This window comes from Hyaena hyaena, unplaced genomic scaffold (assembly GCF_003009895.1).
Source record: "Hyaena hyaena isolate Hyena2069 unplaced genomic scaffold, ASM300989v1 scaffold_267, whole genome shotgun sequence".
Classification (NCBI taxonomy): domain Eukaryota; kingdom Metazoa; phylum Chordata; class Mammalia; order Carnivora; family Hyaenidae; genus Hyaena; species Hyaena hyaena.
The window spans coordinates 1,750,329-1,762,778 of record NW_024080903.1 but is presented as its reverse complement, the minus strand read 5'-3'; the positions used below and the strand labels follow the sequence as shown (position 1 = coordinate 1,762,778).

The following is a 12,450-nucleotide window of genomic DNA, read 5'->3' as shown; positions in this document are numbered from 1 at the left end:
GTTCTCACTGAGAGCAGACACACACTCATCTGCAGGGGTGTCAGAAGTGAGGACGGCCTCACGCAGAAGCTGCCCCCAGGTTCTCAGCTGGCCTCGGTCCTGCGTGCATGGAGGCGTGTCACTTACTGGCGAGGGGCTTGTGGCACTGTCCCTGGCCCTGGCGCCGGCACACCTGCCTTATCCTCTCCCCGTCTCGCCGTCACCTTGCAGCCCTTCCTGTGGGGACGTCTGACCGGCAGACCCAAGGGCGGACTCTGTATACGGACAGAAGGGAGAAGGGTCATCTCACAGCATGACGGGACACAGCCCGGTGGCCTGGAGCGCTGTGTCCACCAGGGAGGCCACGTTTGCAGGATGGAGTGGCGGGGTGGCCGTCTTAGGGCCGCTCTAGACCCTCACAGAAAGGACGGACCCGGGTGCTTCTCGGGCGCCGGGGCCACATCTCCTCCCGCACTGAGGACTCCTGGACCTCTGATCACAGGACAGGCTATGGCCCCCATCCTGTGTGACATCACCAGTCCCCTGTGACGTCGCAGGCGGAATCTCCCTTCCTTCCCTCCCCCTCCCCCAACTCACTGAAGAGGGGGAGATGTGATTACCAGGGGAGGGATCTCTCCCTCGGCCACTGGCAAGTGTGCGGGCTGCAAGTTTGCTCTGGGCATAAACTTTTTACTTGTTTCATAGTGAGACAGTGAGTGAGTATCTGTGTGTTTTTAACTAGTCTCCATGCCCGGTGTGGGGCTTGAACTCCTGACCCTGAGATCCAGGTTCACACACTGTGCCGGCTGAGCCGGCCAGGCGCCCTGGGTGCTTCTGTCGGCTCTGAGCTGTGAGCTCCAGACAGGATGGCCGCGTGCTCCTCACGGCCTTGCTGTGAGCACAGGCACCCGGAGAGGGGGGCCGGGGGACCCCCTGCTGGGTTGGAAGTCCAGCTCCGGCTCAGCTCGCGGCTCCCAGGCGACGTTGTGTGGCCGGAGCCTCCCGTGGACGTTGCCCAAAGGCCTGGGTGCGTGCAGGGCACTTCACGTCCACTGGGGCTTGTTCCCACGGCACCCTCCGGGTGGGAACTTAGGTCAGCATTACAGGGGGAGACACAGGCTCGAAGCGGAGGCAGGGGAGCGGCGGGCCTGCCCCCATCCCGGGCCGTTGCACCCTCCAGGATGACTCCAGGCCATGACCGTGTTCTGCAGAGACTCCTGGAAAGTGTTGTTTTACTGAGTGGCCATGGGCCCCTCATCTGTTGGCTCATTTCCTTTCTGGACGGGAGTCTCCCCGGACCCGTCCTGGGCCAGACATCCGCTGGGCAGGCTCAGCCGCTAAAGGAGGGACTGCCCCACCTTGGGGTCTGCGGCACCGGGGGGCGTCCCACGAGGCACAGGGAACAGGTTAATTCCGTCCCTGGGCCAACAGGCAGTTCTGGAAACGTTTAGGGAACAGTCACGGTGCCGCAGAGGCTGGGAGGCAGAGGCCCCGGGTTTGAATGGTCTCCTGCTCACCCATTTTCCTGTATTTGCTGTGGGGTGACTGGAGAAGTCCCCATCCCTCCACGCCTACGAGCCAGAGGTCACCAGGACAAAAAAGGAAACGATGCTCCACAGCCTCTCCGACCACAGCACTGCGATCGAAGGCCCCCCGGGACCCCTCGGAAGCCGTTCGCGGGAACCCTTACGATGGCACCGCCAGGAGAGAAACAGTCGCTGTTGAAAAAAAGCCAAATCCTGCTAGCTTTACATTTTTTTTTCTTAAAAAAAAAATTGTTTTCTTTTTTCTCAGATGGAACACTGGCCAAGTTCTAAAACTGGAAATTTGAATTTTAGGAGGAAATGCAACAGCCCCGCCGTTCCAGAGTAATGAGATACCAGGTCTCTCAGACGACAAGCGTCGTTACGGCGCGGGTGGAGCGGCCATTTCCTCAGGGAGCTGACGCTTCCGGAGCGGCGGTCGCCGCGACAGCGCACGAGCCAGGGCTCACACCGCACGGTGAGACTCAGAACTTGGTGGGGTGGGGCTGCCCCTTGCACTCAGGGGTGAGACCTCCGGGGTCGAGGGTGGTGGGCCCCGCTCTGCTCCCAGGAGGGGGAAGGACGCTGCTGGTACAGGTCCCTCCCTGCCGACCAAGCGCCTCTCGCCTCGGCCACAAGGCAGCGGGTCACGAGCTCTGCCCCCAGAAGGTAAGTGTTCAGTCAGGCAAGACCCCGGGGCCCCAGGACCGCCCACGGGGAGGCTCACTGGGGAGACGCCCCCCACCCCCGCCCCCCCGGGAGGTGACGCTCGAGCTGGACCCCCGGCCAGTCATCGGCGCCGCGGAGCTGGACCGGAGAACGCTGCTTCCTTCGCAAACGGAGCTCGAAGTAGTTCTAGAGTCTTTTCTTTCCTTTCTCTTTAAAAGTGTAGTTGTTTATTTTGAGAGAGAGCGCGTGCACACGCCCGAGCAGGGCAGGAGCAGAGGGAGGGAGCGAGGATCCCAAGCAGGCTCCGCGCTGTCAGCACAGAGCCCCACTCAGGGCTTGAACTCACGAACCGTGAGATCACCTCCCGAGCCGAGATCAAGAGTGGGACGCCTAACCGACTGAGCCAGCCGGGCGCCCGAAAGCCGTCCCCGTTTGCAGAAATGTGCTGTGACGGGTTCTGAAAGCGGGGGTGTTGGCCAGGTCGATAGGCCCCGGGCCGGGCACTTGCCTGGCAGTGGTGCTGTGAGAGCCAATCTCAGCCGCCCCCAAGCTGTGCCCAGCAGCACAGTGGCATTTATGTGCCTCCCGAGGTCAGAGTGTGGCAGACGAACTCCCGAGGCAACAACAGGGGCTGTGTGCTTCCCTGTGTGACACGCGGCGAAATATCCGTTTCCGTGGGGCCCTCCTCATTCTCGGGTCTGCTTGGTGGGCTTGCAGGTGAGCGCGCTGGAAACCGACGGGCGTCTGCACCGGGCAGGGAGAGGCCGCGAGGGCACGCAGACGAGAGTGGATGAGAACGGGGAGGGGAGGGGAGGGGAGGGGAGGGCCGCGCGGCCGTCTGACTAGCTGGAAACGCGAGCGGGGCGGCTACGGGCCTCTCGGGCCTCGGCTGCTCAGCCAGGTTGTGCAGCCGACGGTCTGAGCCGGGCGCCCGCGCCCTGAGCCACGTGGACGTGCCAGCGGGAGTTCAAGTCTCCACTCCCAAGGCCCCGAGACGACCCCTCGGAGCGCGGGCCAAGCTCCCGGCCTCTGTCTGTGCCCTGCACCGTGTATCTGCGTCCCTAAGAGGCCGTAAAGAGGCCGGCGGAGCAGGCGGGCCGCGCACACATCAGGCTGCTGACGGAGGACGTTTGCTCCCTTAACATCTGTCGCGGGCGCATGCGAACCGTGGGGCCGGAGCTGCTGGGCCAGTGCGGAGCAAGGCGGTTGTTAAACAGCCGTGACTAAACACTGGCTTTCGTAAACTTACCTGACGGAAATAGCAAAGGACGAGACCCATCTGTCCCTAGCTGTTGTCCTACATTTTCCTGCGGGAGCCGGACCAGGCGGAGCACTCGCGCTGCAGACGCACGCCCACCAGCGCCCACCCGCCCTCCCCGGGAGGGGAGGCTCCCGCACACACGGCGCCTGTGAGCCTGGTCTTTCCCGAGAGCAGGCTGGGAAGGGGCTGTTCCAAGTGCACGTGACGACGTGCTGGCTCCAGAACTGTGCTTCTAGAAGGAGAGGGGCCGGGTGCCCTGTGGACGCCTGGCCAGCACTTCGCCCCCCCCCGCCCCCCCCGCCCCGCCGCTCTCCAGGGGGTTTCCACAAGTGACTGTGGTCACATTAAATGAAGGGAACTTTCTAGAAAAACGTTCAGAGCTCACAGGTTCACTGACCAGCTCCCGGGCCATGAGCCCCAGAGGAACAGTCATGGAAAGGTCAGAGGTCAGATGTGGCGGCCGGGCCCCTCAGTGCCATGAGCGTGGCCAGGCCTTCCTCCCGCAGGACCAGCGCACCCCCCAGTGACAGGGAGCGGCCCTGGGGGTGTCTGCACCCGAGACTCCAGGAGCTCCCAGACGCTAGAGACGGCGTGTCCCTGGGGTGCTCGGCCCCACACACAGCGCGCCCCTCTTGGGGGCCTCTGCCAAGCTCCTCCACCTAGTGCTCAGTTCTAACATTTAAAACCAGACTCAAAATCAATTTCATCACGAGGTTCCCCTTGAACGTCTGGCCCCCCGGCCCCCCTCTCCTGCGCTGCAGGCCGACTGGGGTCACAGCCAACAAGGGGATTTTGTCAGAATCCCGCGGAAGAAGCCCAGCGGTGATGTGCACGTGCCTTGTGCTGTCTTTTCACCTGGACCAGCCAGGAGGACACGTGTCCCAGCAGAGGCCACCGCGGGTGAGAGCTGCCCCACTGGACACCGGCTGCCAGGAGCCGGGACACGGGGTGCGGGTCACTCCAGGACGCGGGGACAGAGCACGCGGTGAGGCCAGCCGCCTCTGCAGCTCGCCTGGACTGTGACAAGTGGCCTCTTGGTCCCGACACAACATCTCCTGGGAGACGGGTCTCCCCACGCCTGGGCGCGTGTCCGGTGACCAGCGCCAGATAACCGTTGTTCAGTGTATGCCTAACCGACTGAGCCACAGGCGCCCCCGTGGTCCAATGTATGAGCGGCTGAGGGCAGCCCCGTTTCACTGCTGACAGCGCTGGGCGCACAATCCACACTTAGCGGAGACGTAGACTCGCCCGTGGCCGGCGAGTTTCTGACTCGGGAGGCGGGACTCGGCAGGAGGCAGTCTTCGAGACCAGAGTGGACCCGGCTGGCTGGCGGGCCCACCATTGTCCACGGGGGCCCCAATTCAGCAATTAGCTGAAAGTCAAGCCAGAAGCTTCTAACGGGGGCGCTGGTTTGCAGCGTGCAGTGTCTGTGCCGCTCTCGCCAGGAGGGACGCGTGCCCCTCCCAGCAATCCAGCGCCCTGTGTCCTGAGTGCGGACCCCTCCCGCCGGCCCCTGGAGGGGCCCCGGGCCGCTGGCCAGGCTGACGGCTGTTCTGACAGCCCAGTGGAGTTGACATGGGGAGTGACACCCCTTTCCTGGAGGGCCGGCACCCGCCCCTGAAAATTGCTCCTCCAGGAGACCGTGCTCCCCGGGGGGACCGGCCGCAGGCGGAGGCCCAGACAGTCTCAGGAGGCGGCCTGCCCATCCGCGGGCCGGAGCCTGGCACCGGGAGGCGGCCCCGGGCGCCTGCATTCCGCTGCGGCCGCCGCTCCCCTGCCTCCCATCTCCGGTCTGGTGTTTCGGCGATGCCGCGATGGCGAGAGCCGAGTGATGGCCCTTTGCAGGAGGGAGTCAAAGTTGGTTTCCGGTTAACAGCCCCTGCAGGTGCCCGAGGCCACGCGTGGTGTCCACACGCAGTGCTCGCGCTCCCCGTGTGGAGGTGGGCGGTCTCTTTAAAGGCAGACAGTGGCCTCTTTGTTTCCGCGGCTCCTCGTACAGAGGCTGCTTGAGAGCCATGTTCGCTGAATACTTGTTGGCTTCAACTGAACGTATAGAATTCTGTGTTGGCGGGTGATTCCTGCCCGAGAGTGCTTCACACACACACATGCACACGCACGCACGCACACACACGCGTGCGCACACGCGCGCGCGCACACACATGCACACACACATGCACGCGCACACACACGCACGCACACACGTCTTGCCATAAACACGATGGATCAATGTCCTGAGCGAGATGCGCAGCTACCAGCCACGGCCATAGGGCTCCTGGTTTCTGCTCTACTTACATGGCAGAAGGTCCAGGCGGTCAGATCCCCGCATTTGCAGACTTGAATTCAACCCCCTCCCCGCCGGCCCTGCCTGTGTGGCCTCCACGCCCCAGATCCTGGGCCACCTTCCCACGGAGCAGCCCCGTCAGGTGGGCACCCTCATCACAGGGCTCACCCCCTCGCTGCACCCCCCCCCCCCCCCCGGGCTGCAGAGGAGGACCTGGAGCCGGTGGGCCTGTGTCTTGGCATCTCTCCCTGTGGCTCTCTCTGCTGTCAGCCGTGCCAAGTCCTGGGGCCTTTCCAGGAGAGGGTGGAGCTGTGGGGTACCGGAGCCCCAGGAAGCCGCATCCCTGCTGAGTGGCGGCATCAGGCTGGCAGGCACCCGGGGGCTGGGATTTACCTTTGAGTCCCAGGTACTGGGCAGATCCCCATCTGCTGTCAGCGCCCGGGACAAACCGGTGTCGTGCTGTCCCCACCAGCTATGCCCCGGCTTGTCCCGCCAGCCTGCTTCTGTTCCCTTGAACTTCCTGCATGCACGTCTGATCGAACACTCGCATTCCTGCCCCGTGGACGGTGAGGCAAGGTCAGGGCCTGGCGCCGGAGCCCCCGCCCGGATGACAGCAGCGAACCCAGCACCCTGCTGCTGGGTGCTCACCTGTGTTCCTCGGGCAGCAAGCCTGGTGCCGGTGAGAGCGGGGGGGCCCTTCCGCGCAGGTGAGGGTGTTCCTGCCCCCTCTGCTCCACCGGCTCCCACCAGCCCCGTAGAAGGGCTCACCCTTGGCATTTTCCGGGGCTCTGAGAATAGGATCTGATTTCTGGACAGGACCCAAAGCAAAGGCCATGCCCTGTTCAGGGCACCCCGGCCCCCATCACTCACACAGCCAAGGGGATGGAGATGGTCTGGTCAAGATCGCCCTCGGACCCCAAGGGGGACACTGACGCGGACAGTTAACGGGGAGCTGCGGGCTGGGTCCAGGCATTCTGTCCCTTTCAACACGAACATATGTATTTATAGTGTAATATATGCAAACAAAATTTAAGTTCATATGCGTGTGGGTTTCATATTTATACCTTTTTCTGTTGCTGAAATGGAAAACCGCTGCTAAATATATACACATACATATAGAAGTCATACGTATATGATTTATGTTGAGTTCAGCGTACTTAATGTTTTATCTCTTTAGTAGACGTGAAATAACAGTGACATTTTAAAAGCACTGAATAAAAATCCAGTGGTTATGCCCTGCGTGCGTGCGTCATGGTCATCAATTCGTCTTTTCTCCCTGAACATTCTTTGCAAAGAAGGACACCCCTGAGCAACGCACCCCGGCCCAGTGTGTGTGTCCAGCAGCAGGTGGTTCTGGGACCGGGGCCTCCTCCCTCCTCCAGGGCCTCCTCCCTCCCCTGGAATGGCCTGGTTGTGGGTGGTCCCCTCCTTTCCCCGTCCGAGGTCTGACCTGGACCCTGTGACTGCCCACGAAGTACCCACCCGCCTCCCTGGCAGGTGGCTACGGCAGAGGGCCCTGCCATTTGGCAAGACCCACAGTGGGAGCCGTTGCAGTAAACCTGGCACTGGTGCTAAACTCAGCGCGCAGAAGTACGACGGGCAGCCGGGTGTTCGCGAAGCCCCGGGGACCCTCCCCCAGGGCACTTCTGTAAAACGGGTAGCAACCTGGCGGACGCTGCTCTAGCCGCGATCAAGGTCCACCTCATGGTAGTGACAGGGCTGGCGGCTTGTCCCTGGGAGGGGCTGCGGGAGGGCACACCACCGCGCTGGGGCCCTGTAACAGCTGCAGCAACGACTGGCAGTGACGACACGGGACAAAAGCCCAAACCGAGGGCCTGAAACAGCGGACCAGCGTTCCTTGCAAGGGTCCAGGTCATGAAGAGACAGACGAGGAGCCACCACAGACCGGACGGGACGAAGGACTAGCAGCGCCACGGGAGCTCCCGGGTTGGGTCCCGAAACAGAAAAAGGACTCGTTAGTGGGTCAGCCCACACGGACGTAACCACGTCTCCAAGCCCTCAGTCCACAGATGTTCGTGTTTCAGCCAGGCTTTCCCGAAGCAGGTCCAGGACAGACACCCACCGGACAGACGGCGTGAGCAGGTGCGAGTGACTGCGGACCCCAGGGCGCCCCCCCCCCCCGGGATGGGAGACGGAGCCCCCACCGGACAGCCGGCTTCTCTGCTGCCCCCGCCCACCCTGGCTCTGCATTCTCGAAGCCCTGCAGATGTGCTCCCTGTGGGCCCAGGGTGGGATGTTTCCTTCCCACCAGGACGCGGGCGGGCGGGCGGGCGTGGACGGAGCGTGTGTTGTGACATCCTGAGCGAATTAACTTCGCAGCGCTGTGTTTACCAGGAGCGCTTCCAGGTGTTGTCGCATCTCGGCACGACGAGCCCCCGCTGCCGGCCCTGGTCGGGCTCGGCTTTCAGACCCTCCCCGCGAAGGAGAAGGCAGGGCGGCGTGTTCCCCGCTGCCCGCTGCTAGTGCCAGTGTTCTTTAGGCTGGTGAGCTTGCAGACATTACTGTTACTAATTGCTACTGTATCTGCTCTCCTTAAAGTGTTTATTTCAGTCGCAGTGTGGTTACCTGTTGTGTCAGGTGCAGGCGCACAGCGGTGATCCAGCGGGCCCCTGGCTCTTACTATTTTATTAGCGGGAAGCCCTGTCCTCAAACTGGGCTCCGGGAGGAGATGGAGCCTGTGAACCAACACAAAGGAGCGGGTCCTCTTGGGAAGGGGCAGTGGAGTCGGGGGCCCAGGTGGGGCCGACACCCTCTCCGTGCTCCCTCCTCCTCTCCCGAAGCAGGAGCACCCATCGTCGCGCTGCTGTCTTTCGCGCATCCAGCGATCGGGTATTAAGCGCCCAGTGGTGATGATGACGCAGGGACAGGCCCGGGGGCGGGGGGCCCTGAACTTTAGGAGGCGGTTGGAGAGTCGCCGAGGAGCCAGAGGAGGGTCTGGAAACGCTGAGGGGAGAGGAACTGATGCTATGCGAGCACGTCGGCTTCTGGTAAACCCGCTGGGTCTGGAGCAAGAGCAGGTCAGCGAGGTCGGCCTGGGGTGTCGGGGCAGGGGGCGCGGCCGAGGGCCCGGAATGGCCACCACAAACACTCCAGGCCTCAGAACCGAGGCTCCCGTGTCACTTCTCCGCCCAGAGAGCAGAGTCGGAGTCCCTTCGAACACAGAAGGTCCGTTTTATCCCTGAGGTCACTGCTTGTGACGCTGACTTTGGTGGGGTCCATCCTGTGGGGCGCCAGTGCTTTCCTTCTCCGCCCTAGGTTTACAGAGATTATTACCAAGTATCGGGAGAGAAGCCCAGACCAGACGAGGGTAACCTAGAGCAGCCATACGGCCCCGCCAGCCCTGTGGGGCCGTAGGGGGGCCAGTGTGGAGACGGTCTGCGGAAACAGCTGTGTAATACGAAGTGGGCACTGCCCCCCACGTCACGGGCAGGCAGCCCTGCAGAGTGGACACGGTTTGGGAGGGGGTCGCTCTACAGCCCCCAGATCTTCGTCTCCGGACCCTCCAGAGGCTGAGGTCGTAGGGCTAAGCTGTCCTTGTAGAATCGCCAGGAAGACCTTCCTGCTGAAGTGAGAAGCACGCTGAATGGACTCCCGCCCCCCAAGAACCCTGGGAGGGGCCTGCTGGGTGTCCCCACTGCTTCCCAAAAGGCAAGGCCAGCTGGGCGGAGCCTGGGAAGCTCGGTCAGGGGCGGCCCGGCAGTGGCCTGCCTCCAGGTCTCTGGCCGGCTGCCCAGGAGTGTGGCCCCCAGGAGGACGCCCCCCCCAGGAGGACACCAGCCCCCCCAGGAGGACAGCCCCCCGAGGAGGACAGGAGGTCGCAACCCCCCCCCCCCCCCCCCCCCCCCCGCAGGAGGACAGCTTTGTTTCTCCGGTTTCCTCTGGGCAGAGACACTCCCGGCAGGCTGCGGGCGGCAGGCAGGGTGACCTCTTGGCTCCGCCCCAAGATGAGCACCTGGACACCCCCTGCCTCCAAGCAGCCACCCAGCGCCGGCCAGAGCCCAGTGAGCGCGGGACGGCGGTGATTCGTCCCATCAGACCATCTGCTGAGAAGGAGGGTCCCCGGGCTCTGGGGCAGCAGACACCCCACCTGGCTCCTGTGGGTCGAGCGGCGGGTGCGGGTCAGGGCCGCCTGGGGTCCTGCTTGCACCCTCCAGCTGCTGGGAACTCAGACTCCTGGAGGGGCCACCCTCCCGCAGGGCTGACTGGGCCCCTCGGGCTTCCTCAAGCCCCTCGTCCCACGTGGCTCGCTGCTCCGTCAGTCCTGACCTTGAGCCCTGGGCAACGCTCCCCACAGCACAAGCAATAAACCAGGACGTCCCCCTTCCGAGCTCCCTGTCTGAAATCCAGAGTGACTTTTCGGCAACACTGTCACCGCTGGGAGAGGGACAGCCAGGGAGCAGCTGTCTTGAACATGTCCTGCTTACATCCCTCCCTCAACGTGACGTGTCGTGTCCTAACCCTGCTGCCCTTGGGGAAGGTGCCTGGTCAGCCCGCATGGTGGCGGGGTGGGGGGGGGTAGTTAGGGCCAATCCCTTCCACACGAATTCTTCCGTTCTGGGTGCGGGGCTGTGGCTGGAGCTAATTCTCCCCCCCTGCTCAGCAGGTGAGTGCCCGCGGGAAGTCACCTCTTATGTGAAGAAGACACCAGTCAGCTCCCGGGCGGCGCATGCACATGCGTGCTCACACGTGTGTGCATGTGCCTGTGTGCGCCATTCACATGACCTGCAGGTACGCGAGTCCTGACACCGTGTCCAGCGTCAGTCATGAGGCTGACGGGCGAAGACATCTCTGCGCTCAGGGCGCTGAGCCCGGCGGGAAGGCCGAGGGCAACGGTGAGGCCCGTGGGGGGTAGTGGCTGAAGCCCACGTAGGGTGTGCGGAGGGTCAGGTGCGCGCGTGCTCTGCGGACCCTCCCCGCGGGCCCGAGGCTGGAGACACAGGTGTTTGGAGACGACCGGGCGGGGGTGCGGCAGGGGCGCAGGGCCTGGGTGGGAACCGACTGGAGATTCAGAAAAAGCAAAACCGGCCTCCACCACGGAGGCCTAGAAACAGAGCCGAACACTGTGTGTCTTCTTCTGTCGCGAGCACAGCACGTTCTCTGTCCCTCAGGGCCTTCGTCAGGTCGGGGCGTGACTGCAAGCGCTGCAGGCAGGAAACGGGCGTGTGAGGCCAACAGCCCCGGGGCCAGGATTGGGGCAGCAGCCCGGCCACGCAGCCTGAAGGGGGCTCGTCATCGCCAGACGCGCCAGGACCGTGCGGCTGGGGCCACGTCTGCCCGGTGTCCCGGGCTGGCCTCCCTGCCTCCGTCCCCCGCAGAATGCCGTCTGGGGCCTTAGTTCCTTTCCGCGGCAAGTGCCAGAGTGCGTGTGCACACCTGCCGTGGACAGCGGGGGGCGGGGGGGTCTGCTGACCGGCCGCAGAACCTACCAGCGTCCCGCGGAGGTGCGCGCCCTTCGTGCTGAGCGCGGCTGCTGCAGGGACAGCCTCCCCGTGGGCGCGGTGCGAGCGCGCGTGTGCATGCAGGTGTGCGCAGGGGCGCGCGCGCCCGGGGGGCGGCCCACGGGGCGGGAGCGAAGCCCGCGGTGGTATTTGTGTCTCTTCTGCTCCGACGGCTGGTCAGCAGGCTGCTTGGGGAGGAACCACCCCCGGCCGTGTGAGCGGTCCGAGAACCGGAGGCGCAGGCCGACGCTGTGAGGGCCAGATGGTGCCCCTGGTGAGGCCCCGGAAGACGGCTGGGCTCCCCAGGGGCTTCTCCTCGTCCCCCGCGCACATCCGCGAACAGGGCGCGGCGCTGGGGCTCGGGGCGGCCTCTCCGCTCCTGGGGCTGCGGCCAATGCGACCGAGAGGCCTCTGGCTCCGCAGGTTGACTCCCCGCCAGCTCGACGTACAGGCCCCGCCCATCTCCGCACGGTCCCGCCCACACACCCGCAGGCCCCGCCCATCCCACAAGCCCCGCCCATCCCGCAAGGCCCCGCCCACACACCCGCAGGCCCCGCCCATCTCGCGCCACCGCGCGGCGCGGGGCTCGGCCACACTGGCTTGCCCTCTGGGCTGGGCTTCGGGGCCGGCCTGGCCTGCGGGAGCCCCGTCCCCGCCGTGTTCCCCGTTCAGAGGCCGGTCAGTCCCGCTTCCGTAAAATCACCAGATTCCCGGAATGGAGGTGCCCGGACTCTCAGAGGCGGCGGCTCTGCGGCCCCGTCTGTGAGCGGGGCTGGGAGCGGCTGGCAAACGGAGGGACCGTGAAGACGGCGGCCCGGCGCCGGCGGATTTACAGCCGGGCCCCGGCGCAGAGGAGACCGGGCCGGCGCCGCGCGGGGACCAGCCGGCCGGACCCCTCTTGGGCCAGTGTCCCCGACCCACATCCAAGGGCTCACAGTGGGACGGGGGGGAGGCGAGCGGCCGCCCTCCAGGGTCCCTACGAGGCTCCTCAGGGCGGGAGGCCGCGCGCCAGGCAAGGCTGGTGGTGCTGAGCCGGGTGCTCCCTGCAGAGGGAGCCGGAGGCCGCATGCACCCACCCCGCTCCCTCCCTCCCCCTCCCCCTCCCCTCCCTCCTTCCCTCTTGCATCCAACCACCTCCCCATCCATCCATCCATCCATCCATCCATCCATCCATCCATCCATCCATCCTTCCACCCACCCCCAACCATTCAGACCCTTATTCTAAGGTACTGTGTTCAGCACTTTGTCACCAGAGACAAAGGCACCAAATTCTAGATC

At 64.5% G+C, this 12,450-nt stretch overlaps 1 long non-coding RNA gene across 1 annotated transcript; it reads left to right on the top strand.

Moving 5' to 3' along the window:
- Nucleotides 1-597: 597 nt before the first annotated feature.
- On the top strand, nucleotides 598-6,905 carry LOC120240952. Its single transcript, XR_005530786.1, has 3 exons — nucleotides 598-695; nucleotides 1,818-1,980; nucleotides 6,210-6,905. It is a non-coding gene; the product is annotated as an uncharacterized LOC120240952 (long non-coding RNA).
- The last annotated feature ends 5,545 nt before the right edge of the window (nucleotides 6,906-12,450 follow it).